The sequence below is a fragment of the Nomascus leucogenys genome, chromosome 14 (genome assembly GCF_006542625.1).
Source record: "Nomascus leucogenys isolate Asia chromosome 14, Asia_NLE_v1, whole genome shotgun sequence".
Lineage (NCBI taxonomy): Eukaryota > Metazoa > Chordata > Mammalia > Primates > Hylobatidae > Nomascus > Nomascus leucogenys.
The window spans coordinates 20,569,048-20,594,191 of NC_044394.1; the positions used below are offsets into that span (position 1 = coordinate 20,569,048).

Consider the following 25,144-nt stretch of genomic DNA (forward strand, 5'->3'; position numbering starts at 1 on the left):
GGAGGCAGAGCTTGCAGTGAGCCGAGATTGCGCCACTGCACTCCAGTCTGGGCGACAGAGTGAGACCCTGTCTCAAAAAAAAAAAAAAAAAAGAAAGTTGATTTATGTTATTAGTTATACATATATACACATGTGTGCTATGATTAGGTTACAGGAGCTTGATAAAAATGATTATTCTAGATTACAAGAAGTTCTGGGAGGACCTCTTGATGACATAGATTTTTTTTTCCCTGTTGCCTTGGTATTTTCGGAATATCTTACACATCATCTACTATATGTGGCTTTGTTATAAGTTAGAGTTTGGTTAGATAGAACATTTGAACTCTATTCAACTTGGCAATGTGAAGAGCCTGGAGTCCAGTGATTCGTCTTTAGGGCGGTGTTTGGGGAATAACAAAATATTTCAGAATCATTAAGGGTATTCCAACAGGGAATTTGGGAGTGGTTGAGATGCTTTGTGTGCTTCTAAGAAGGCAGGATGGGAGAGATTAGAAGAGGAAAATGGTTTTAAAATTTCACTCACAGATGTGTAAATATAGTCAGCATTGCTGCAGGTCCATAATACAATAAAATGATTACAAATTGGTAAAAATATGATGGCTCTTTGTGGTCTCAGTTTAATGAAACTGAGATGTTAAAACAAAAAATAATTTACATGTTACAAAGGTAAGGTTATTAATGTGTGATATTAGAGCTCTTCCCTGGCCAAAACTCTATCTGAAGACTTTTAGACAAAGTCTTTTAAATAGGTTTGTGATATCATTTTGATACAAATGGCGACACCACAGATCACTTCTTTATACAGATTTTCATGTAGAGATGCTCTGAGGAAGGCGCTGTGAAGTCTTGGAAAGAATAAAGACCTGGGTTCAGAATATGCTGGGTCAGTAATTTGCTGGCTGTGTGGTCGTAGGTAAGTTCTTTAGCCCCAGAATCCACACTTACAAATTGAAGTGGTTCTTCTTCTCTCATAGGCTTGTTCAGAAAAGGCTCCACGTTTTCTTCTTGCCACATCTTTCAGGTTTCTAGGAGAGTTTTGCTATATACCTAACTGATTTCCAAGATCATGTCAATCATTAAGGCCTAAAGAGCTAAAAAAAAAAAAAAAAGGGAGAGAAAAAAGTATTGTTTGGGTTAAGTAGTACATGAAAATTTAAACTCCCTCTTTTAGCTATGCCAAACAAAGAGGAGCACATTTAACATTTGAAGGCAAGAGTCTTCACTCCATGGACTATAAGGAAACTTGCATTTTCAGGTTTTTATTTAGGTGTGGAGATATGGAGAACAGCAGGAGTTTACAATTTCTGCACATAGGGCTCAAAGGCTTATCCAGGCATTTTCTGCGTGGTTGTGTTTGAACCTGGTTGTTGATTGCTTTTCACACAGACCTCTTTCCTACACTCATTTTTTTCCTTCATTTAATTCAAACATTTTAACCATTGGGTGCACATTATTGAACACAATTCTTGTGTCTTTACGGCTAAGACCATGTTTAGCATCGTTACCTAATTCTGGACGACAAGCTCAAATGTATGTGCAGGTCAAAAGTGAAGCAGGCCCTATAATACAACTGTGAGCACTGGAGACTGGTGAACTGGGGACCTCAGTCCAGACAGCAGCCACCAGTCAACGGCTTGTTGCCACATCAGTATGTGAGCTACCTAGTGCCAGATCTTCCAACTTTTTTGAGAGCAGTCAGAAATATAGGCTTGATTTTTAAAACACTGTGCAAATCAAACAGAGCTCATTGTCTGAGGACTGCTTGTTTTGTGTACTTGAGTTCCAGATACAGTTAGCACCTCTCTCACTATCTGTTTCCTAATAATGTGATAGTTAAGAGCTAGATAAACTGGGATCAAATCATAGCCCCATCACATACATACTAACTGTGTGACTTCAGAAAGTTACCTGCTATCTCATTTATGACGTAGAGATGATAATAGCTCTTATCTTAATTGGGTTTTAGGGAAGACTTAAATGAGCTGAAATATAGATGTGCTTAGAATAGTGCCTGGAATGTAGTAGGTGCTACTGAAGTGTTTAATATTGTTAGAGTCACTTTTATATCATCTCACTAAGAGGCCACACTCCTCTTCTTGTGAGGCCTGGGAAGAGAGAAGGAAGAAGAAGGGAAACTACCCTTTATTGAGTATCTCTTGTTTGCCAGGAATTATGCCATGTGCTTTGTATAACATTTCCTCATTTAATCCTCATGTAGAGTCTTGAGGTAGATGTCATTTGCATTTCATAGTAGAGAGAACTGAGGCTCAATGAGATTCAGTGACTTGTCCAAAGGTAGAACAGGGATTTAGACTTAAGTAGATCTGATTCCAAACCGATCATTTTACTAGAAAGCTTACCACTCTTGATCCAGGGAGAGCTGTGAATCTGATGTTTGCTAGGAAATTGCCTTCTAAATGAATCCACTTGGTGTTATGAGAAAAACTTAGGACTGTAATATTTCCTCCCCACCCCCGCAAACTGGGAAGGTATCAGGAGACCAAAATGTCTTGGACAAGTCCAGCTTGGTGAGGAGATGGGTTTATTAAGACTTACATGCAATGCACTCCTGGGCAGCAGCAGGACAGCTCTAGAGATTCATCCCACTTTAATTCATCCCACATCCACTTATTTAATTAGGTTAAATAATGTTAAGCTAATTATTTGGCTCTTTGCCTACTGTGCCTGTGTGATGGGACTGTTTTCCTTGGTGTGTTTGTGTTCTCAGAGACACCTGCTCCTCGGCTGGGCACGACAGCCTCGGCTCACCACCCGGCCTTTAAGGTTCAGGCAGTGGACGTATACCCTTAAGTAACCTGGTAGGGGACCCATCACACTACACTTGGAGCCAGATTAACTAGGGAGAGCTTTGCTACTCATTAACCTACTGTCCCTGCTGGGCAAGCATCGGCTCCTTGAGGGGAGGGATACGGTCTTTTTCTATCTGAAGCTCCCAACATGTTCCGTGAACTCAAATGCTACAAAGATATGAAAGAGGGACTCAAAGTAGGCTCTCACAGTTTTGGAGAGTCTGGACATAGCATGCAATGATAGGTCTGGCCAGGCCGAGTATTAGCCTTTAATTCCTGCACTAAAAGCCCCTCAAATATTACAACACTTGTGCCTCCCTTTATAACAGTGTTCTTTATGGTATCAATTAATACAATCAGAGTAGATGGGAGGTGTGAAGGTGTGTGTGAAGGGAAGGAGGAAGGGAGCCAGAAAAGAAACAAAGTGGGAAGCATGTCTGTAGAGATAAGGAGAGCAGAGCTGTGAAAGGCAAAAGTCATTGAACAAACTTCCTGTCAGCTCCACAAAGTAATTTCAGCTTATATGAACTTCCCAAACCAGGACAGAATCAAGAAGCACATGCAACAGTTTCCTTGGAAAGCCCTTTTCACTTCATTGGGCTCTGCTGAAAACAGCTTTTGTTTTTGGTAGGTGGAATAAAAGAGTATGAGAAGCTTACTCAGAATATCTATGTGCTGTTATAAATCACACAAAGTTTTTCCCAGTTAGGGCTTAAGTCACATCCATCTACAACTCTGAAGCAAAAAAACATGTGACTCTTTCTGCTGGCCGGTGAAATGTTTTCAAAGGATTTTAATTCTTCTCCCATCTGAGAAGTTTGAACACACAACTTTCTAGTTTTTGCTTCATTGACTCAAATGTGTTAGGAGTCAGTGGAATTACCAGTCATGAACTAAATGATTAATAGGTCTGTTTTTAAGAATCAAGTGGAAAACAGAGAAACGAGAACTACAGTTCCCACTCTGTCCCTTTATCACTTTGCTCTCTGTCTCCCAGAAGACTGAGGGACAGTCAAGGCCGCTGAGTCACCACCTTGCTGTTCCCTTTCAGTCTCTCCAGATGGAGTGCCAAGGCTGCAAAGGCTGCGCCGCCCCATCCCGGGGGTCAGGCAGGCTCACAGATGGACCTTTGGAAGTAATCCAGATGCAGAGCAACACTGAGCCCATCCATCCAGAGCCAAGTGTCAGTGTCTGAATCAATGTTCAGCAAGAGCTCTTTCATAAGCTTAATATCCAGAGTCCTGTACTTCCTGGCTGAAGGAGCTCTGGCAAGTTACTTACCCTCCTTGATTCTCAATTTCCTCATCTGTGAAATGGGAATAATCCCAAAAGCTACCTCACATGTGTGTGATGATTAAATAAGTTTTACCACCTGTGCAGTGACTGGCACATGTTCATTAATATTGTAAATATTAATATAATGTTTTAGAGGTGTATTGATCACAAGAGCAGGTGACTATATTTGCACTGGAAATAACCCTTTTCGAAGTGCTTTTATTTTGCGAATGATTTTAAAAGGCACTTGGTGTGAGATCAGGTACCTTCATTTACCACTCCAAAAATTAGAAATAGAAATCTCCATTTCTGGCCGGGCACAGTGGCTCCCGCCTGTAATCCCAGCACTTTGGGAGGCCGAGGCGGGCGGATCACGAGATCAGGAGATCGAGACCATCCTGGCTAACACAGTGAAACTCCGTCTTTACTAAAAATACAAAAAATTAGCCGGGCGTGGTGGCGGGCGCTTGTAGTCCCAGCTACTCGAGAGGCTGAGACAGGAGAATGGCATGAATCCAGGAAGTGCAGCTTGCAGTGAGCCGAGATCATGCCACTGCACTCCAGCCTTGGCAACAGAGTGAGACCCTGTCTCAAAAAAAAAAAAAAAAAAAGAAATCTCCATTTCTATTATAAGCAGATTTTTATTCCTTTGTGTAAATTATCAAGATTGTATAAAGGGATATAATATGGTCTTGTTCCTTGGAGGGAGAAAATGGCGTAATTATACAGTGATGACATGTAGATAAAGCAATGATCAATTAGATGGATTAAACATGATTAAAAATAGTCAAAGAGGGATACAATTTTTTTTTCTTTTTAAAAGAAGTAACTTTGTTCCATACTTACTGTTTCTATATACTGGATTGTTTCTCACTTACACTAAATGGAACACAAAATTGTCAGGCCCAAATAAAAATTTCACAAAGCTTGGTTTCTAGTTCGAACCAAAGGTGTTTCTTGGTTAGTATTAAGCAGCATTGTGAATTCTCAGGGATTATCCTTTCACATTTCCCTGTATCACATTTTTATAGGTAGGAGAACTGATCGGAATTACAGCGGCAAAGCAGAATTCAGAACTGGGCTCTGCAATCACAGATCTTCCCTTCGTAAAGTTGGGATGGAAGAAGTATAGTATAGCAGAAAGCCACAGGCTTTAGAACCAAACAGACCTGTATATGAATTCTGGATATACCGCTTATTATTGAGTTTTGAAAGTATTAGTTATTTTAATAAATTTATAGAACAAACAAGTGGTTCTCAAAATTTATCATGGATCAGATTTACCTAGAAGCTATGTTAACACACAGATTGTGGACACCACCATAGAGTTCCTGATTTGGTAGATCTGCTGTTTGGTCCCAAAATGTGCATTTCTAATTAGTTCCCAGGTAATGATGGGGGCCTCACTTTGATAAGCACTAGGATAAATTTTATGCAGTATGTTAGGCTTAGATGATAGGTTGTGAATAGCTGGTTAAGTATTTGGGGCCAGAGTTTCCATATCTATAACTGGGAAGAATAATGGGAAAAACTTGGTTTCCCGTAGAGAATAGAGATGTTGTATAGATACACCTGACACTTAGTGGGCAGTCAATAAATAGTAGATATTTTTCTCTTAGAGTCTGATACCCTTGCGTTCAAGTTCAAACTCTGCTGATTGCCAACTGAGTGAGCTGTTGTGAACTCCTTGTTCTCTTGAAACATCATTTATTTGTAAAGTGGATGCTATTGACTTAACTCTTCCTCCCTGACAATTCATGAGTGGAAGCCCTAAAGCCTACTGTATTGGTATTTTGAAATGAGGCCTTTAGGAGATAATTGGGGTTAAATGAAGTCATGAGGATGGGGACCTCATGATGGGATTAGTGCCCTTATAAGAAGAAACACCTGAGAGCTCTGTCACTCTCCCTTTCACCCTATGTCTCTCTGTACCACCCCCACCCCTCCACCATGTGAGGACACAGCGAGGAGGTGGTTGTTTGCAAGCCGGGAAGAGAACCCTTACCAGGAACCAAATCAGCTGGCACCTTGATCTCATACTTTCTGGCTTCCAGAACCATGAGAAATAAATTTCTGTTGTTTAAGCCACTCAGTCTATGGTATTTTTTTATGGCAATTCTAGCTGACTAATTCAGTGGAGATAATTCTACCCTGTAAATTATGGATATAATGAGATGCTGTGCATACAGCACTCAGAACAGAACTGGCTACTTGTAGTGATGGTAGCGAATGAGTGTTAGTGTTGTTATTTAATAAGGACAATCGCCACTCTGTCCTTTCTTCCAATTTCTTTGCAGGATTTCTCCTCATGTAAACTTTGCTAAGTACTTTCCAAACCTGATGGTCAACTATTGTGGTGCATGTGGATGAGATAAGAAGCGAGGGCTAATTTAAGTCGTTGCCTTTCAACTTTGTTGCTACAAATTAATTTCTGTCTCAGCATCTCATCTCAGGACCTCCCCATATTTATATAAGAACAAAATGGTATCAAACATTTTTATGTGTTCAGCCTATTCAAGAGAGTAAGCCATCTTGTGTGGCTCATTTTTGTGATATTCCATTTTTCAGAGCACATTGGTCAGTTGTCTCCTGGGTGGTATCTTGCACATGTGTTTCCCATTAAAGTAGCAACTAAAGAGTGGCAACTGTGAATCTTTTCTGGCTGGTGTTCATGTTCCTTTTTCTTCTGTAATTAGCTTGGGGTGGACGTTTTTGGAGGAAGGGAGGGGGAGGCTTATTTATGAATTGAAAATTGGACTTGATACATGTGACACTGGGTTATATTGCTTAAACTAGCTATGATGAAATTTTCTCCTGGTTCTCTCTCACTAAAATCTCTTCATGTATAAGTAGATTCCTCAAGGCCTTATGCTTCTACAATGTTAAGCACCTAATTTTGTTTTAAAAATCACATTAAAATATGAAAGACTTAACTGAAGCTTTAAAAGTAAAAAGAAAGAAATGAAGTCAAATGCCTCTGATTATGTTAAGAATAATATTTTATCATGGTGAATAACTATTGGAATCCCCTCAACACAAGTAAACAAGCTGTTGGGGGGTCACTTTAGTAGTTTTTATATTTTTACTTATCAAAAAGACATTATGTATAGCCACTCTGTAAAAAGTTTGGCAATTTCTTACAGACATACGTGTAGCATGTGACCCAGCAATCCCACTTCTAGGTATTTACCCAAGAGAATGAAAAGCTACATTCACAACATAACTCATACATAAATGTTTATAGCTGCTTTATTTGTAATTGCTAAAAACTGAACATAACTACGTGTCCTTCAATGGGTGAATGGATAAACAAACTGTGGTATATCCATACAACAGAGTATCACCTAGCAATAAAAAGGAACAGATTATTGAGACATGGAGCAACTTAGATGAATCTCAAAGGCATTTTGCTGAGTGAAAAGTTACATGACAAAAGTTATGTGACATTCTTGACGAGACAAAACTACAGTGACAGAGAACAGACCAGTGGTTTGCTAGTGCTTAAAGTAGGAGAGGGACTATAAAGTAGTAATGTCAGAAAATTTTTGGGGTGCTAGAATTATTACCCTGACTGCAGTGTTGGTTCCATGAGTCTATACATGTAGTAAGATTCATAAAACTATACACCAAAATAAGTCAATTTTACTGTGTTAATTTAAAAAATAATCTATGATTTCAGGGTGAATAGAGAAAGACATTATGTCTCTTTCAGGAATTTAATGACATCCCAGTATGGTAGGCAGTGAGGTTTTAAACGTGTGTTGAGTTGAATCTATTGTGGAATTTCTGTGCACGTTGGAAATGTCAGGAAGACATTTATTTTTGCTTGCTGTGCATAACGAAGGAATGAAGGAAGGATGGGTTCAATGTTACCTATGGTTTCACATATAACAACCAGAAATCATAGGATAATATAATGAGTTAACAATACTCATAAATTTCTTTTTGAAATCTCTAAACCTCATCACTTATTAACTTTCTGATCTCCACTGGATTTCAGAAATGAGCTGCATCTGAATTCTGAGTCTGAGATGCCCGAGATGGGAAGTGGTTGGGTCAAAAGTGGGAGTTCACCTTACTTTATACAGCACATCAGCTCTTCATATCCTACCATCTGAAACTAATTTGTTGTACGTAATTTATTCCATAAAGTTGCTGGAATAAACAATGCATGCAAAGCTCCTTAGATATGTATTCAGCAGGGACTTACTTGGCTGTCTGTGATTTTCAGCTCTCTCAGTGCTTTCAGATGTACCATCCAGCACTTAGGATGTCATGTGGGTTCTCAGAGGGCCTATTATTTATAAACTAGGGTACTTGTGTGGGTGGTTTGCTATCTGTAATTGACATGACATGGGCCATGGTCCCCATTCCCAAGTTGTTCCTCCGTCCAGTTCAGTGAGGTAGTAATGGGGAACAGACATGCCCATCCTGTGCCTCTGGTCCAGATAAACACAACAGGATTGGGATTGTTGCGTCAGATGTGTGAGAAGTTACATTGTGATTTGTCATTTGCCTCCCAGGAAATGAAAGGCACCTCAGATGGTGCATTTTCCACTGTGGAAATTAGTTGCTGGGTGTAGCCCAGCTTCACTTCTGCGATGTGGATGCAAAACCATTTTTAAAGTTCCTCAAATGCTTCCACCTCTCATCCTTAATGCTGTGAGCTTTGCTGAGTGATGGCATGATATAGAGAATAAAACACAGTTGTCCTTACAGTCCTCCCAAATTTCTTTACAGTCCTTCCAACACAGCACTCGGAAACTACACATTCCAAATTTCATTTTGCCTCTTTCAAAGAGGGGCTATACTAGAGCCAGTATGGGCCACTTCTAGTGTTCTTTCTCTCAAAAATCCAAATTTTCATTTTGTGCCTACAATTAAGTCAAAGCAGCAGGCTTAAATATTTCCCTTCTGAATCCTATTCCATTATTGTCACTTTAAGATAGAAAGTACAGGTAATTACAGAATATTTTAGAATAGTTGTCAGTTCTACACCTATCCTCTTGAATTTCTCCTTGTAGCAAAAGAATTGTCCCCTCGGCAGGAATCATACTTGAAGGGCTCATACTTGAATTTTGGTACATGGTTTTCTCTTGCCTTATATTCTTGGAGGCCAGAAGTCCTTATGTTATTGAGAAATATTTTGTGAGCTTCTATGTACCAGGAACTGTTCTAAGTACTGAAGAAATAAGACAAAGTCACAGGCTTTGTGGAGTGGGGGAAGAAAGGGGTTAGACAAAGAAATAAAAAGATAACTTCAGAGCCTGTGAAATACTGGGAAGGAAATAAAATATGCAGTAAGATAATGATTGTAGGGATGGAGAGAGTGCATTATTTTAGGTGACAGGTGGTCATGGAAGGCTACTTTGAAGAGGTCACATTTGAGCTGAGTCCAGAAACAAACCAATGTAAAGATTGAAGAAAGAACATTATAGAGGAGGAGTCTGTTTATTCTTCAGGCAATACAGGCAGTTTTCATGTTTGAGGGGTGGAGGCGGAAATTGCCTCTCTCACAGTTATACCTAATAATCATCATAACAATAAATACCTAATAATAATAATAACTAATTAGCTGTTCCTTCTCCTTAAAACCTTGGGCTGGGTGGGTTTGGAGGTCCTGGTGTCTGAGAGAGGACGACTTCTACCAGGGAACATACGTCACAATTCTGTTAAATTCAGGGCTGCTGTAGTCCCTGCTTCTGTAGCTGGTCATAAGTCCTATGTTGATAATCATTACATTAATTCTATGTTCCACCTATTCCATGTTCCCTTGCCCTCTGCCAGAACTTTGGCTGGTCAGAATTTTTTACTTAGTGGGGTTAATCGAACCTTATGCCTATGGGATACAAATTCTTAGTGGTCTTATCTTTATTCAGTTACCACAGTTTCCCACTGATCAGTATTTTTGGGCATAGGACTACTGAGCTGTGTACCACGAAATCCCCTGGCTCCCAGACACAGTCTTCCTTGCCCCTACTGTGTGCTGCAGCAATCTGATTTACCCTTGGTAACTGAGGTCAATGGCCTTGCCCAGTACACCTTGCCTGCTACTGGTATTAGGAGCCCCAAGGAGTCTCAGCTTCCAATTGAACAGAACAATGTTTGGATATTAACTGTTTTCTTTCCTTCCCTTTTTCTGCTACTTCATTTGAAAGGCACCGGTGGTGACTAACTTCATTGGCTGTGAAGAGATTTCTTTGATCAGAAGCAGTGCTATGTGGGATACCATAAGGGTGGATAAGGCATTCTGTAAGATGGTAGTTTTGATGGAAGCAATGCAGGCAGAGGAGGAAAATCCAGATCCAGAGTAAGTGATAACTGCAGTAAGGACCAAACACTGCTCATTCCATGAAGAAAGAGGTCCAGTGTAACCAACCTGCTACCAGGTAGCTGGCTGATTACTCAGGGAAAGGTGTCATATAGGGGAATCGGTGTTGGTCTCTGCTGGCAGATTGGGCACTTAGTAGTGGCCATGGTTGGCTTGCCCTTGGGAAGTAGAAACCCTTGTTGCTGGGCCCATGCATACCCCCATACTGCCAACATGGTCACTTTGTTCATGATCCCACTGGGTGATGACAGGGGTGTTTGGGGAAAGAGGCTGACTGGTGTCTGTAGAACAGGTCATCTTATCCACTTGATTATCAAAATCCTCTTCTGCTGAGGTCACCCTTTGATGAGCATTCATATGAGACACAAACATTTTTACATATTTTTGCCCATTGAGAGAGATCTATTCATATACCTCTCCCCAAATTTGTTACCAATTTTCCAAGCATGTTCCTTTTAAGCTCTTGAGCATCCAGATAAACCATTAGCTACAGCCATTCACATTGTACATAGTTGTACATCTGGCCATGTTTCTTGCTAAGCAAAGTGCACAACCAGGTATTCTTCTTACTGGGCAGATTTCCCTTCACCACTGTCCTTCAGGGATATCTTACAAAAAGGCACTCAGTAAATAGTGAGAATAACACACTCAAATAAGGCAATGTATATTGCCTTCAAAATCCAAAGAGGTCCAACAGGCATTATGCCTCTTTCTTGGTTGTAGGTGGGGTCAGATGCACCTTGGAAGGGATATCACAACATGCCCCACAACACTGGACCCCTAGAAATTTCGCTGAGGTAGAAGTCCCCTGAATTTTTGTCAGATTTATTTTCTACCCTCTTATATGCAAATGTCTTATCAATAAGTGGTAGAGTAGTTGCTATTTCTTGCTCACTAGGTCCAATCAGCATAATGGTATAACGTAATGAACTACTGTGATATTTACCTTTGAGGTAGAACAGTGAAGGTGTATTGCTATCTTCGCCAGTTGAAAGCAAATGGCTTTTGGGGGTCTTTACTAATAGGCATTGAGAAAAAATGTGTTTGACAGATCAATAGCTGCATGACAAATACCAGGGAATGTGTTACCTTGCTCAAGCAATGAAACCATATCTAGTACAACAGCTGCAGTTAGAGTCATCACTTGGTCAAGTTTATGATTATCCACTGTCATTCTCCAGGATCCATCTGTCTTCTGTACAGGACAAATAGGAAAAATGAATGGGGATGTGGTAGGAGTCATCACCTCCACATCTTTCAAGTCCTTAATGGTGGTGCTAATCTGTGAAATCCCTCTAGGGATGTGGTATTGCTTTTGGCTGACTACTTTCCTAGGTATGGGTAGTTCTAGTGGCTTCTGTTTGGCCTTTTCCACCATAATAGCCCTTACTCCAGAGTTCAGGGAACCAACGTGGGGATTCTGCCAGTTGCTGAGTATGTCTATTCCAAATATGCGTTCCAAAATGGAGAAAAAAACCATAGGATGGCTTTGGGCACCCACTGGACACACTGTGAGATAGGCCTGAATTAAACCGATTTCTCTTAAGCCCCTACTCTGACTAGTGGGCTACAGTGACTTTTGGATCTCCTGGAATTAATGTCAGTTCAGAGCCTATGTCTGGTAATCCTCTAAAGGTCTGATTATTTCCTTTTCCCAAATTCACAGTTCCCTTGGTAAAAGGCCATGGATCTGTTTGGGGTAGGCTGAGAGAAATATTATTAATTTTTGGCAGTGTATCAAAGTCTTTCTTCAAGAGTACCTGGCTTCCCCTTCATTCAGGGGGTTCTGGGTCTGTAAACCAGCTTAAGTCTGGGAATCGATTGAGTGGCTGTACTCTTTTCATGGTTCAGGTTTGACTTTTATTCATTTGACGTAGAACTTTTCTGCTTATACAGATCAAGTAAGAACTTAGCAGGCATCCTAACTGTTTCACGTCTATAAACACCATGATCAAATAGCCAATGCCATAGGTCTGTGTGAGCCACGTTATTTTAACTGCTGCTTTGACTCTGCTGTTCATTCTGGTAATCATGCCTACTGTGCCTTTGGGGGTTGAATGCTGCCACTTGGCCCCTCCCATCCCAGAATAGAATTATTCCCATTGCATTTAGGTTTCCCAGTTCAGTAACTGCAGTTCCCATTGTGAAATCTGGCCTATGGAAAAGAGCAATCACAGAGCTCTTCAAGGATGCTGGGGCTCTGTTCACAAATTTATTTCTTTTAATTGTGATGAAAGATATGTTTACTGGACCATTCTAGGATGGGTTAGTAGGTCTTAAATGAAAAATCCACTCCAACATTCCAATTTTCCTAAGCCTTTCCACCCCTTCCACTATATTAAACTGAGGGATATGGGGCATTTCAAATTTGCTAATGGTGGGCTATTTTTGATCCATGTTTAAGCCAACCAATCAACCAACCAACCAGTCAAACAATTATAGCCCTTTCTAATTCCCCAAGCTAAGACATTAAACACAGAATCTCTGGTTAGTGAGCCCATATCAACAAATTTGACCTGATCTTATTTCATGTTCCTTCCACCATTATTCCATACCCTTAATATTTCTTTCCACACATGTTCCATGGATTTCTGTCTGTGTAAGTTAGAAAACCTAAGTACTGTAGTTCTTTTGAAGTACAGCACACCTTGTCATGGGCCACACTTTGTACCTCATCTTTAGATGCCTGCTGGGACTTAAGTTTAATTATAGGTCTAGAAGCAAGGAGGAGTGGGAGGGGCGGTGAGTGGTGAGAAGACTCAGCATTGTCTTGCATGGCAACTGCCTCAGGGGAGGTCATTATACTTTCCTCAGGCACTGCAGGGTTAATCTCTTCAGATAAGAGTGGAGAGGACAAAAACTCACCAAAACTTAGAGGCTGAATGTCCCCAGCTTTATCACTGTCTTCTTACGTATGGGTATTGTAACATTCAGGATCCCCTTCCTTCTCAATCAATCCAATCCAAGAATTGCATATATTGGTCTGGAGCACAAGGAATAGTCAGGCTAGAGATATAAATTTGCGATTCATTAACATATAGATAGTATTTAAAGATATGAAACTAAATACTCAATCTCTACTTTCCCTCAGAAGAGACTGTAGATGGAGAAAAGGCCTGAAGACCTAACTAGAAGGGTTTCTAAACTTTCATATTCAGATATATACTATTTCTCTGGAAAGGAGAATTAAAATGATGATTTCCAATACAAACCACTCATTTCTCATTAATCCACTACTATCCAAATAATTTCTACGGCCCACTATGTGCCAGGAAATGGTCTAGGTACTAAGGATAACATAGTGAACACTATATAGTTCCAGCTCTCAGGTACCTCTATTCTGGTAGAAATGACAGACAATAAAAAACTCCAAACAAACAAATATGTAACCAAATGTCAAGTAGTGTTAGATACTATGAAGAAAAAGCCAGATAAGGGGATAGAAAGTGATGGATTGGATGGGATATTTTAAATAGGGCAGTTGGAGAAGGTGTTTCTTAAAAAGCGTGGAGACAAAGTAAGAGCTAGCTATGTAAATGTCTAGAGAATGAAACAGAGTTGAGTATGGCAGGCAAGGAAGAATGGAAGGAACCAACAGAATGAAAAGCTAAGGGTCTGATCTGTAAGGGTGGGTAGGGAGAGAAAAACGAGAGTGAGGGAGAGAGAAAACCAGAGAGGTGGGAGGAAAGGAGGAAGAAAAGAGATACAGATAAGCCAAATGGGCTGGGGCTTTTAAGGGTTAGAAAATAGACATTGAGCAAATATGGGGGCATTAAGAACCAGAAGAGATTCCTAGAAGTAGTGCTGAAGATTATAAATTGTTTTTTCCTTATGCTCTTCTTCAGATGTAAATAGAAGTGGAAACTATTTTTTGAATGACTTATGGCCATTGGCCTGTATTTCTTTTTAATGCAACACTCCACTGAAACTGGGCCATATGGTTTATATTTGAGTTATATATAATAAACATTAAATTTATGTTTCACATTACCTGCAGGAAAGCGAATACAGAGATCCTGCATAGTAGCCTTTTCTCCCTTCAGGGAACATATTCAGCTAAGTCCATAAAATAGATATACATAACATCTGTACAGTATATAGTGTGATAGTTGTCAGAATCAAAATGGAGTTGCTGTGCTAAAAAAAACCCCTCTGCCTAACTGAGCTGGGAAAGGACATGAGGACAGGATTCTCATTCATAAATGCCAGAAAACAAAAACTATCACAAAAGACTGCAAAAACTGCAACCTGCTCAGTAGCTGCCTGTCCAACCTTGGACTGGTGTCACTCTTATTATTAATCCTTGTAGCCAAAGATATTATCTCAAAACAATTAGGTAATCCTAATTTTTTCTTTAAAAATCTTTGTTTTCCTTTACCTTTCTGGATATGCAATAGTTTACTATGGCACATGTATTCCCATTGGAATGCAATTACTTATTCCCAAATTCATATCATATTTTTAAGAAAGCTTCTCTCTGATTGCCATTTAAGTTGATATAAACGGCATCCAGAAGTGGGACCTGAGAAAGGATCACTATCAGAAGGAACAGGTGATTTCTGGGACTGGTATGCAGTTCTTATTTGAGACCTTTGAGCTTTCTGCTTCCATGGCTTACTTCTGCCCTGGTAAGTCTTTTCTCAGGCTGAGCTTCCCTCATTTTGGTAGAAACTCTTGACTTTATTCAGGATTTGGTTTGGTTACAAGGCCACCTTACATAAAAGACCTTACATGCCTCCTACGATAATAAGATATATATATATATGTATTTCTGACAAGTCATTTTTGGTATAAAAGACAAGTGTCCTTTTGGTTTGAGTAATCTTGTTTCTGTGGAGTTTACATTCTGTCTTTGAGGCACATCTTACCTGGTGAATTTACTTTTGGTTCTTTCTGTATGCTTAATTGAATATTTTGTTTCATCTGCACACCTGGGTTAACATTTTAGTGAATACTCTTATCTTAATTTCATTTTAGCTTGGTTATGTGCATCTGTAAATTATTTCACTCCTTTCCCTTGCTTACTTCTAAAAATCTTCCAAGAGCAAAAATAAACATCCTAAATGGTGTGTGCTGGATAGCTAATTAAAAGCCCCTAGTGCAGTTGCCACCATCTAAAACATCAGTCCAAACTGGTGACATTCTGTAACAGGATTTATAGGATGTTCTTTGCTCATCAGAGACTGATAAGAAACAGAATGGGATCCTCAAACATTAAGGTATACGAGGTCTTCTGGGACCCCAGCCAGCTATGTTATGGCCCATACTTACGCACGTTTCTAAATGGCCTATACTTGTGCACATTTCTAAACTGATGAGCAAATTACATCAGGGAAGATTCAGAGCCCAAATGGTCATTGTTCAAGCTGTCTAAAAACCTCTAGAACTATGCAGTTAACATGTAGAACTTTCCAAGTTATCTATCTCTCTCTATTTTTTTCCTGCCTATTTTGAATATGCCGACTTTTCTACAGGTGCTGAGATAAAACTTAATGATTGTAGCATTCTAGACAACACTGAAAAAAAAAAAAACCTTAGAGGGTTTTCAAATTAATGACTTCAAAAATTACAACAGCTTCATGGTAACCAACAATCTAAACCTAAGAGTAATCCCTTTTAATGTACATTTAGGTGTGTCTGACTAACAATTGCTTAGGGCAATGGAGCAGTTAATTGAAGGATTGATAGTCTGTAACTACATAAATGTATATAAAACTTAGGCTCTCAGATCAAACAGGTCAAAATCTCGAGCTCAGAGCAATAAAATAAGGTGTCTCTGTCTGGCATAAATATTTCATTGCCTGACATGCAGGGGCCAAAAAGAAAAAGCCAAAAAAAAAAAACAAAAAACAACCTTGCTAAAATGCTTCTCTACCCACATTAACTAGTCAAGCAAACAAGAAGAGCAAATGAAAAGAGCAATTTGTTACTAAAAATTCAAGGCCACTTGGAGATCCGTTTTTCTTGTACAATTCAGCCAGTTCTAGCCAAAATATAAACATTGAAAATTTAACCCTAAACTTATTTGAAACTAAAAAAAGATAAATTTTTTTTTTTTAATAAATCAAACTACTACAGAAACTGCTTTACCCAAAATTTTGGTCCATAAACTTCATTAGATTACTTATCAAGAGAAATAATAGTTTTAGCTACATAAATGGGTTACATTTTGTCAGGAACGTAATATGGATCCAATTGTCTTTTATAAACCGGTGACTTTGTATGTTTCACTGTCTTGTGACTAAAATTCTAAAATGAAAGCTATAAGATCTTTGTGTATATATGTGTTTAGGTATGTTTATGCATATGTGTATATATCATGTTATATGTTGTGTCTATATTTTAAAATCTGGTATAGGCAGACATCTCTTAGGAAATTCTATTCAGATTGGCTTAGATAAATGGAGCACTCATATAAAATATATGGTAATTAACCCAAATGCCTTTTAGTTCATGTGACTTAAGAAAATCTTTAAATAAGCTAGTTTTAAAATCATTGGTAAAATAAAAATAAAAATGTCTTCAAAATTGTCTGACTACATTTTTCCCAGGGTCTACTGGTCAGACAGTTTCATATTTGTCTCTGCTAGACGTTTTAAGGTTTCAAGTTTTGACACAGCCTAAAACAGAATGATCTTTGTTTGTGTAATTGCTTGATAAGACTAATTTAATATTGTTGGCTTAATATAAACAGCTGTATTTATCAGTAAAATATCCATATATTTAACTTTAAGATTCTTATTTAGGTGAGCACCTGATATTCACAGGCTAAACAATGGTTAACAGGAAAATAACTTGAAATGATGACTAGAGCTTTTTCTAATATCTCAGTTTTCATAAGTAATTTTCATAAAATTGTTAAAAATAAATAAATTAGGTAATGTTAAAGAGATAAATGTTTATAAATAAATTTTCATATAACTTGAGATTTTAAAGTTATGTTATGTGGAATTAATAGACATAAATTACATGTCTTGATGAAAATTTCCAAATAAATTAAACCAATAAAAATCTGCTTTCTCTTTATAGCTGGCAACATTAGTTATATTACTAAGGCTTTGACTGGAATATCATATTTGAAAATGCACATAGAATGCCTGGCTTCAAGGGTTTTCAGCATTAAAGTGAATAGATTAAAAATTTCACTTCCTGACAGGTCCAGGCACCTGAAGACTGTAGATAAAATCTAAAGTCTGCTTTGGCTTGGCTTCCTAGCCTCAAGAGGTTTTTAAATCTGAGATTCCTAAGTGACCAATTTAGAAAGAAAAAGTTATGTTTCTAAAGGAGAGTTATAATACACCTGTTATTAGATTGTAGCTCTGTGTATCATTTTAAGTCCTTGTTATCAACCTATAAACTAGACTAGATCATGAATTCTTCCAGATCCCTCCAATTCAACTTTTTTCCTTGAAATTATTAAAAACTGAACTTCTGTTCCTAAAGCTTCATAAGCTGAAACTAGATGAATTTTAAGAAACAAGTCTCATGCCTGATGTAAGGGTCCCAGAAAAAGTTCACCAAACTCTCCAATTCCTTAAACAGAGATATTTAAACTGAAAACCAGGACAAGAAGTTGAAGTTTTTACACCACAGAGAGCTTTTCCGAAGATGTCAGAACAAGATTCCATATTATGATGAGACTCTTACCCCTCTTAATGTCTACCTTTTTCTTTTGGCAGGATAATGGTCATTTGATTTATTTGATTGGTTGCCTGTAAGCATAGGTTTCATGGCTTTAAACTACATGCAAACTGGGATTGTCATATTACTATTAATCTTACTTTGAATTTCCCTTTCTCGGATTTTGTATCTGTTACTCATTACATTTTTTCAGAAATACAACTTCTAACAGAATAATGCTGTCCCGGCACTTTGAAGTAATAGCCAAAGGCCACAAAACAGACAAAATTGAACTTAATAATGGACTCCTGGTAGACTTAGGCTGAGAGCCTCTCCCTTCAAACCTTTTTTGTTGCTCAAATGTGGCTTTAAAAGGGCTTTAACGTGGATTCCCAGCTGCCATTCACACCCTCCTATACAAGACCAGACCAGCAACCTGGGCCAGATCCAGCCAGGCCAGGCACTGAGGGATATCAAAATCTAAATATAGGATAATTGATCAGTGTTGTTTTTGGAGAAAGATATTGATCAAAAAGGGGGAAATGTAAAAGTTGTCAGAATAAAAATAGAGTAGCTCATGTTAAAAAAAACTACCCTGACAAATAGAGCTGGGGAAAAAAATATGAAGAGAAGATTCTCATTCATAAATGCCTAATAACAAAAACTATCATGAAAGACTTTGCAAAAACCAGAAACTTGCACAAAAAAATAATTCTTTAAAGACATTTGCCGAATAAGTGCCTGCCCAACCTTGGACTAGTGCCACCATTGTTATTGATCCTTGTAGCCAAGGATAATTATCTTAAAACAATTATCTAACCCTCCTCAATTTTCCTTTACAAACCTTTGTCTTCCTTTACCTCCCTGAATATGCACATAGTTTACAATGGCACATGTATTTTCATTGCAATGCTCTATTTCTGAATAAATATCATTTTCTTTCAGAGAGCCTACCTACATAACTCTCAGAGAGTTATGTAGGTAAACAATATTATATGGTTAAGTATCCACACAATTTATATAATTACTTGTATCCAATAATGTTCAATCCATGTCAAAGCATATTTATTTCAAGACTATTGCTCCTCTGAAAACTCTTGATTTTATGAAGAATAATAATATAAATTAAGTTTTTAGTTGTTTACTCCCTTTATTAGTGTGTAAAGTTCCTTAGGAAGTGACTTCGGTTTTTTTTTTTTTTTTTTTTTTTTTTGAGACAGGGTCTCACTCTGTTGCCCAGGCTGGAGTGTAGTGGCATGATCTCAGCTCACTGCAAACTCTGCTTCCTGGGTTCAAGCAATTCTCGTGCCTCAGCCTTCCAAGTAGCTGAGATTACAGGCGTGCACCACCATGCCTGGCTAATTTTTATATTTTTAGTAGAGACGGGGTTTCACCGTGTTGGCCAGGTTGGTCTCAAAATCCCAACCTCAGGTGATCTACCCGCCTCAGCCTCCCAAAAGTGCTGGGATTACAGATGTGAGCCACCGTACCTGTTTTGTTTTGTTCACTGCTTTATCGCAAGTGCTTAGAATAGTACCTAGCACATAATAGGTGTTCAATAAATTTTTGATAAATGAATTAGTGAGTGAAGTATAATGAACCTACTAGTCAAGCCACGTTGACCTTCCAATCAGAAAACTCTAGAAATATATGTGAATTTAGACTCATTGAAAGTAGAATTTAACATGTTATTATTATTATTTTTTAGAAACAGGGTCTTACTCTGTTGCCCAGGCTGGAGTGCAGTGGCATGATCATAGCTCACTGACACCTCTAACTCCTGGACTTAAGCAATCCTCCCACCTCAGCCTCCCAAGTAGCTGGGACTATAGGCATGCACCACCATTCCTGGTTATTATTATGTTTTTAGAGATGAGTCTTGCTATGTTGCCCAGGCTGGTCTGGTCTCAAACTTCTTGGCTCAAGCAATCCTCCTGCCTTGGCCTTCTAAAGTCCTAGGATTACAGGAGTAAGCCACCATGCCCAGCTACTATGGTATTTTTTAATAGTAATTACTTTGTAGCACTTTTTCTTATAGTAACATTTATTTTAGTGCTACAAGTGGGAAATAATCCTTATTCCAATAGCAATACCTATTTAATCTCCATAAACACTTAAGTTAAAAAAAATAGCAAAGATAAACCAACAAAAAATTATTCATTTTTCTCCCAAAATAGAAAAATGGTCAGCAACTTTTAGGTTGTTTTACTTAGTAATGTATTTAGCAAGGAAGGTACGAATGTATCATAGGCATAAACATGCAACTAGATTTGTACTTCTGGTTTCAGTGATAAATCCACAAGAATGGTGGTAAATGATAGGTGTTTTAGCATCTTGGGATCACCTCCCTTGAAGAAACATTTCTCTTCAGGGTTAAATTAAGACTGTGTATTTTATTGGATGACCATGAACAATCACAGCAAAACTAACTTGAGGCATTTACTGGTGCTTGTTTAGATGCTGAAGGCAATGCATTAGGAACTGATGGTGACTGATTCTTATCCAATCAGTTCCTGATGCAGTATCTGCGACATCAAAAACTATGTAATAATTATATTAAATATCATTTATTTCCAAATGCAGCAAATTTATTCTCTTTTGTTCCTTCATGGGAAATTTGCAATTTAAAAAACTCTTTAATGTCACTTAATAAAGCAATCCAAAGTCATACTAACAAATAATTTTCCCATTTTACCAAGAGAGATATATTACAATATAATGTGTATGACTAACTTAGCATAAACATTTATTTCATGGCAAACTATTGTGCTAGTGTGAATAAGCATTTATAAAGGGTTTTTTAAAAAAAGATTTTTTTTTTTGAGACGGAGTCTTGCTGTGTTGCCCAGGCTGGAGTGCAATGGCACGATCTCCGCTCACTGCAACCTTTGCCTCCCGGGTTCAAGTAATTCTCCTGCCTCAGCCTTCCAAGTAGCTGGGATTACAGGCACCTGCCACCATGCCCAGCTAATTTTTGTATTTTTAGTAGAGATGGGGTTTCACCATGTTGGCCAGGCTGGTCTCGAACTCCTGACCTCAAGTAATCCACCCACCTTGGCCTCCCAAAGTGTTGGGATTACAGGCGTGAGCCACTGTGCCAAGCCTAAAAATAGCTTTTCTTAAGCCACTCAGTCCTGTTTTTAAATGATAATTTAAAAAATATTAAAGCCCTCAAGTGGATTTGAATGAGAAAATTCTGATGAATTGTTTAATTTTAGATTCATTGATTAGATTTAGTTGATTAGATTTAGATTAGATTCATTGAGTAAATTTAGATTCACTGTATTTCATTTTCAAGATAAGTTTATTATGTTTTCCTCCCTATATATATATATATACATATGTGTATATATATATACATATACACATATATATGTGTATATATGTATATATATACATATACATATATATGTGTATATATATATATACACTTATATTAGCATTATCACAATCAAGTTAATAAACACATTCATCACGTCCAAAAGTTTTCTTGTTTATTATATTACTTTAACCACACTACAATTCTAGCTCACTGAAATGATAAAGTTAGAATTAGAATTAGTACATTTGGGAGGCACGTAACAACTTGAAGAATGTGGTGGCTAAACCTATAATTCTGAGAGTGTTACTGGTTTTCTACCTTATTAATAATTTTGCGGGTCATCTTTTGGAGAATCTCTCATTAGAAAATTCTAGTTGATCCTCTAGAATGCCCCCAAATATAGAATGAGTGAAGGACTCTAATATTACTTAGCAAATTCATCATTCTGTCCAGTGGGACTTCTAGTTTACATGGGCTATTTTGGACATAAGGGGTAGGAAATAATTGGGTAGGGGATTCAGAAGTAGAATAGAGGTGGAGCTGAGAGGTGAAGATCATAGAAATGGAGACTGAAGAATCCACTTTTGGCTTTCTGTCTCATTTATCTGGATTCCATATAGGCTTGAGAGTTAGTGTTAATCGTAGTTTCGTTTTACAGATAGTGAAAATTTGGAGTACATTGAAGTATCTTAGGGACATAATTTCTAGCTTATTGTTTCTCTCTCTAGAGGTCTTATATATGATCAAATACAGTATCTCAATTGTTTACCAGACATTTCCCTAAAATCTGTATGTCTTTTCTAAAGGGTGTTCAAATGAAGCCAAAGGACTTGTAAGCAGAGTGGTCTTAGAAACCCTAAAGACTCCTTACTGGAGAAGGAACCCCAGGAGGAGCACCTGAGAAGCCAGTTCATCATGATGTTCCCCTCTAGTTAGCCTTGTCTCTCTGTAGTTATAGTTTCTGAGTTTTGCAGCAAGATTTGACAGATTAGGGACTTGGGTTAACAACTCTTGTGGTGGTTGGGAAACCAGTTTTTATTGTGTCGTTTGTGTGCTGGGATGAATTGTGATAAGAAAGTGGAAGTAGGTGAAGAATAGGCTTTCTTAAGATTTGATTGTTGCAAATATGCTCTATGTGATCTTTCTCAGGTAGTGTCATTAATTAAAAATAACAGGGCAGGAGCCTTGTCATAATTTTAGGCTTCTTTTGGCTATTATCTGGAGTGTCCAGCATAAGACTGCAAGTTTTAAAAGTCCCAAGGACTGGGATACAGTTGGCTGGGATAACTGGATATTAAAATGTCATCTTTCATTACAAACTACTGCAGGGAATCAGATGGGGAAGGAGAGATTCATCAAGGTGGGTGAAAAAGTCCTCTAGGCCAGTGGTTCCAAAGTTGAGCAATAATCCAGAGGCTTGTTAAAATATAGATTGCTGAGACCCACACCTAGAGTCTCTGATTTAGTAAATCTGAGATGGGGCCCAGGAATTGGCATTTTTAACAAGTTCTCTAGTGATATGGTCCAGGGGCCATAATTTTAGAACCAGTGCCCTACCCTAGGCAGAGACTATTTGAGTTATTGGAAACAGGTGATCTTAAACAGGACCTTGGTAAGTGAATGTGATGATCTAGAAGGAAAAAGGCCAGAATTAAGCACCTATAGAAGTTCAAGTCCTAGTAATTATTGTAGTTCAAGAATGTTGCTTGTTGAATGTCTCTATATTATTATAGGTCTTTAAGGAGCACATTTGTAACTTCCTGTTTTCATTTCCTTTCACTGCAGAGAAATCACAGAACAGAAACTCTGCTTTTCTCTGGCCAACTAATCACTACTCGAGTTTGGAAATATAACTAACATGCCTGTAGACAATGCAAAATGATAGTAAGCAATACAACTGAGATTGGCCACTATAAAACAGAATCCTAAAATTCAGGTCACAGTTTTGAGCAATCTTTAGAACATCGTATATACTGAAGAGTATCTCCCAGTAATTGAAGTGTGTATAATAGAACTAAAAAGCAGAGATCACCCTTTCCAGGGTATTTCAAGGGTTTTTCCAGAGAGATCCTCCTGGTATGTCCATGCCAGGTGACAAGCCCAAATTGGGTACCTTGCAGGGTTACTGGTCCTGAGGGGGCTTATCTGATATAGAATTAAGTCTATAACCAGAAAAGATCTTTTCTGTCCTGCTCTACCTTAATGATAGACAGCTCTGGCTTGGATAAGATGGTTATAGAGACTCATCTTTAGGAGTTTCATGGTGAATCTTGCAGTGATCATTAAAAAAGCCATTTTTGTTTATTTTGTTTTGCTATTGTTTTGGTTGGGCTGAGGGCAGGCTGCCAAAGGAGGGCAAAGTGGGACTTTCTGGGCATTCAATAACTGTTCATCATTTAGTGGTACAGCATGGGGGAGGGCCACAGAAAACGCTAATCTGGATTCCCACAGAAGACAAACATTTTGAGCCTGGGGCCATCTTTACCAGGCAGAAATATAATTCAGGTTTTCAATGAAAGCTCAGGATCACAGATTCAGCAGACATCTAAGGTCTAGTCCTGCAGACTGGCAGTAGGTTCTGCTTGTTTGCTCTGATTAAGAGGCTGGCTGCTTCCACCTTGACTTTCACAGTCTTCATGGTATAGGTGGAAAAGGGATAATAAGTGCCATGCTGTAGGTGCTGGCGAATGAGATGATGAACTAGGAATGCTGAGGACTTAGTTCCCAGGAGCCCTAACAAGGTCTTCAGTCATCAGCAAGACAAAGCCTCTTTAGTAAAAGGCTGGGAATCCTGTTGTACTCTATTTTTACTGAAGACTGGCATAAACCCAGTCTAACAAATGATATTTTGAATGTCTCATTGACAGAGATGCCAAATCCTTCACTTATTTTGATGCTAATTACTACCAGGATGTAATTCTAAAATTATTAAGCTTTAAAAGAAAAGTCAGAGTCTATGTGTTGAAAGGATAAGTGATTTTCTTTTTTTCTTGAAACAGTGACTCAAGCTGTTGCCTAAAGGAGTTGGGGCTCCTGATTTCTGAGCTAGTTTCCTTTTTGTTCTTTCATACTAGCTTTCCTCTTGGTTGGAATCTGCCTATCCTGTGGTCTTACATTCCTAAAATTAAATGACAAGGAAGTTATTTGCAGTCCACAATAACTATTTTTCTTTAAAGTTTATACATGGTTAGATTCTAAGAAAAGTCTATTAAACTATGTTACTGGTAAATAAGTCATGCCACTTCTCTAATTAAAACTCTCCAATTGCTTCTGGAGTCCCTCACATTAAAACCCCAAATTCTTACCATAGTCTACCTAGCTATACCCTCTAATCCTCTCCTTCCAGTTTTTCTCACTGCACTCCAACCACAGCTTCCCTGTTGAGCTCAAATACAGTGATTCTCACCTTTGGCTGCACATTACAATCCCCTGGGTGCCTCTTAAACAGTGATGCCCAGATCCCATCCCAGGCATTCTGATTTATCAGTGGCACAGCCCTTGATATTGACATTTTCAAAAGCTCCCTGTGCCTCTATGTGCAGAGAGCCCTAGGAACATCTGGAGACTGCAAGAGTGCACTGAGTGTACACACAAGCAAGGCAACAAGCATGGTTCCTGATGCATCATATGTACTCAGCTCTTCAAAAAATATTTCCTACTCTGTTTAATTACATTTATCTTCTTCTCTTTTTGAAAAATGGTCACCAAAAATTGGAATTGGGAATTTTTTCATGTTTGAAAAAATGGTTATTTCAGCCAGCAGGAGGATACAGACAACATTTAGAA

At 38.4% G+C, this 25,144-nt stretch overlaps 1 long non-coding RNA gene across 1 annotated transcript in view; it reads right to left on the bottom strand.

Annotated features, from left to right (window-relative positions):
• Positions 1 to 607: 607 nt before the first annotated feature.
• LOC105738573 overlaps positions 608 to 25,144 on the bottom strand; it is an 84,888-nt gene continuing 60,351 nt past the window's right edge. The window contains exon 3 of the long non-coding RNA XR_001114402.2: positions 608 to 1,091. This is a non-coding gene — a long non-coding RNA (uncharacterized LOC105738573). The remainder of the gene's footprint in view (positions 1,092 to 25,144) is intronic.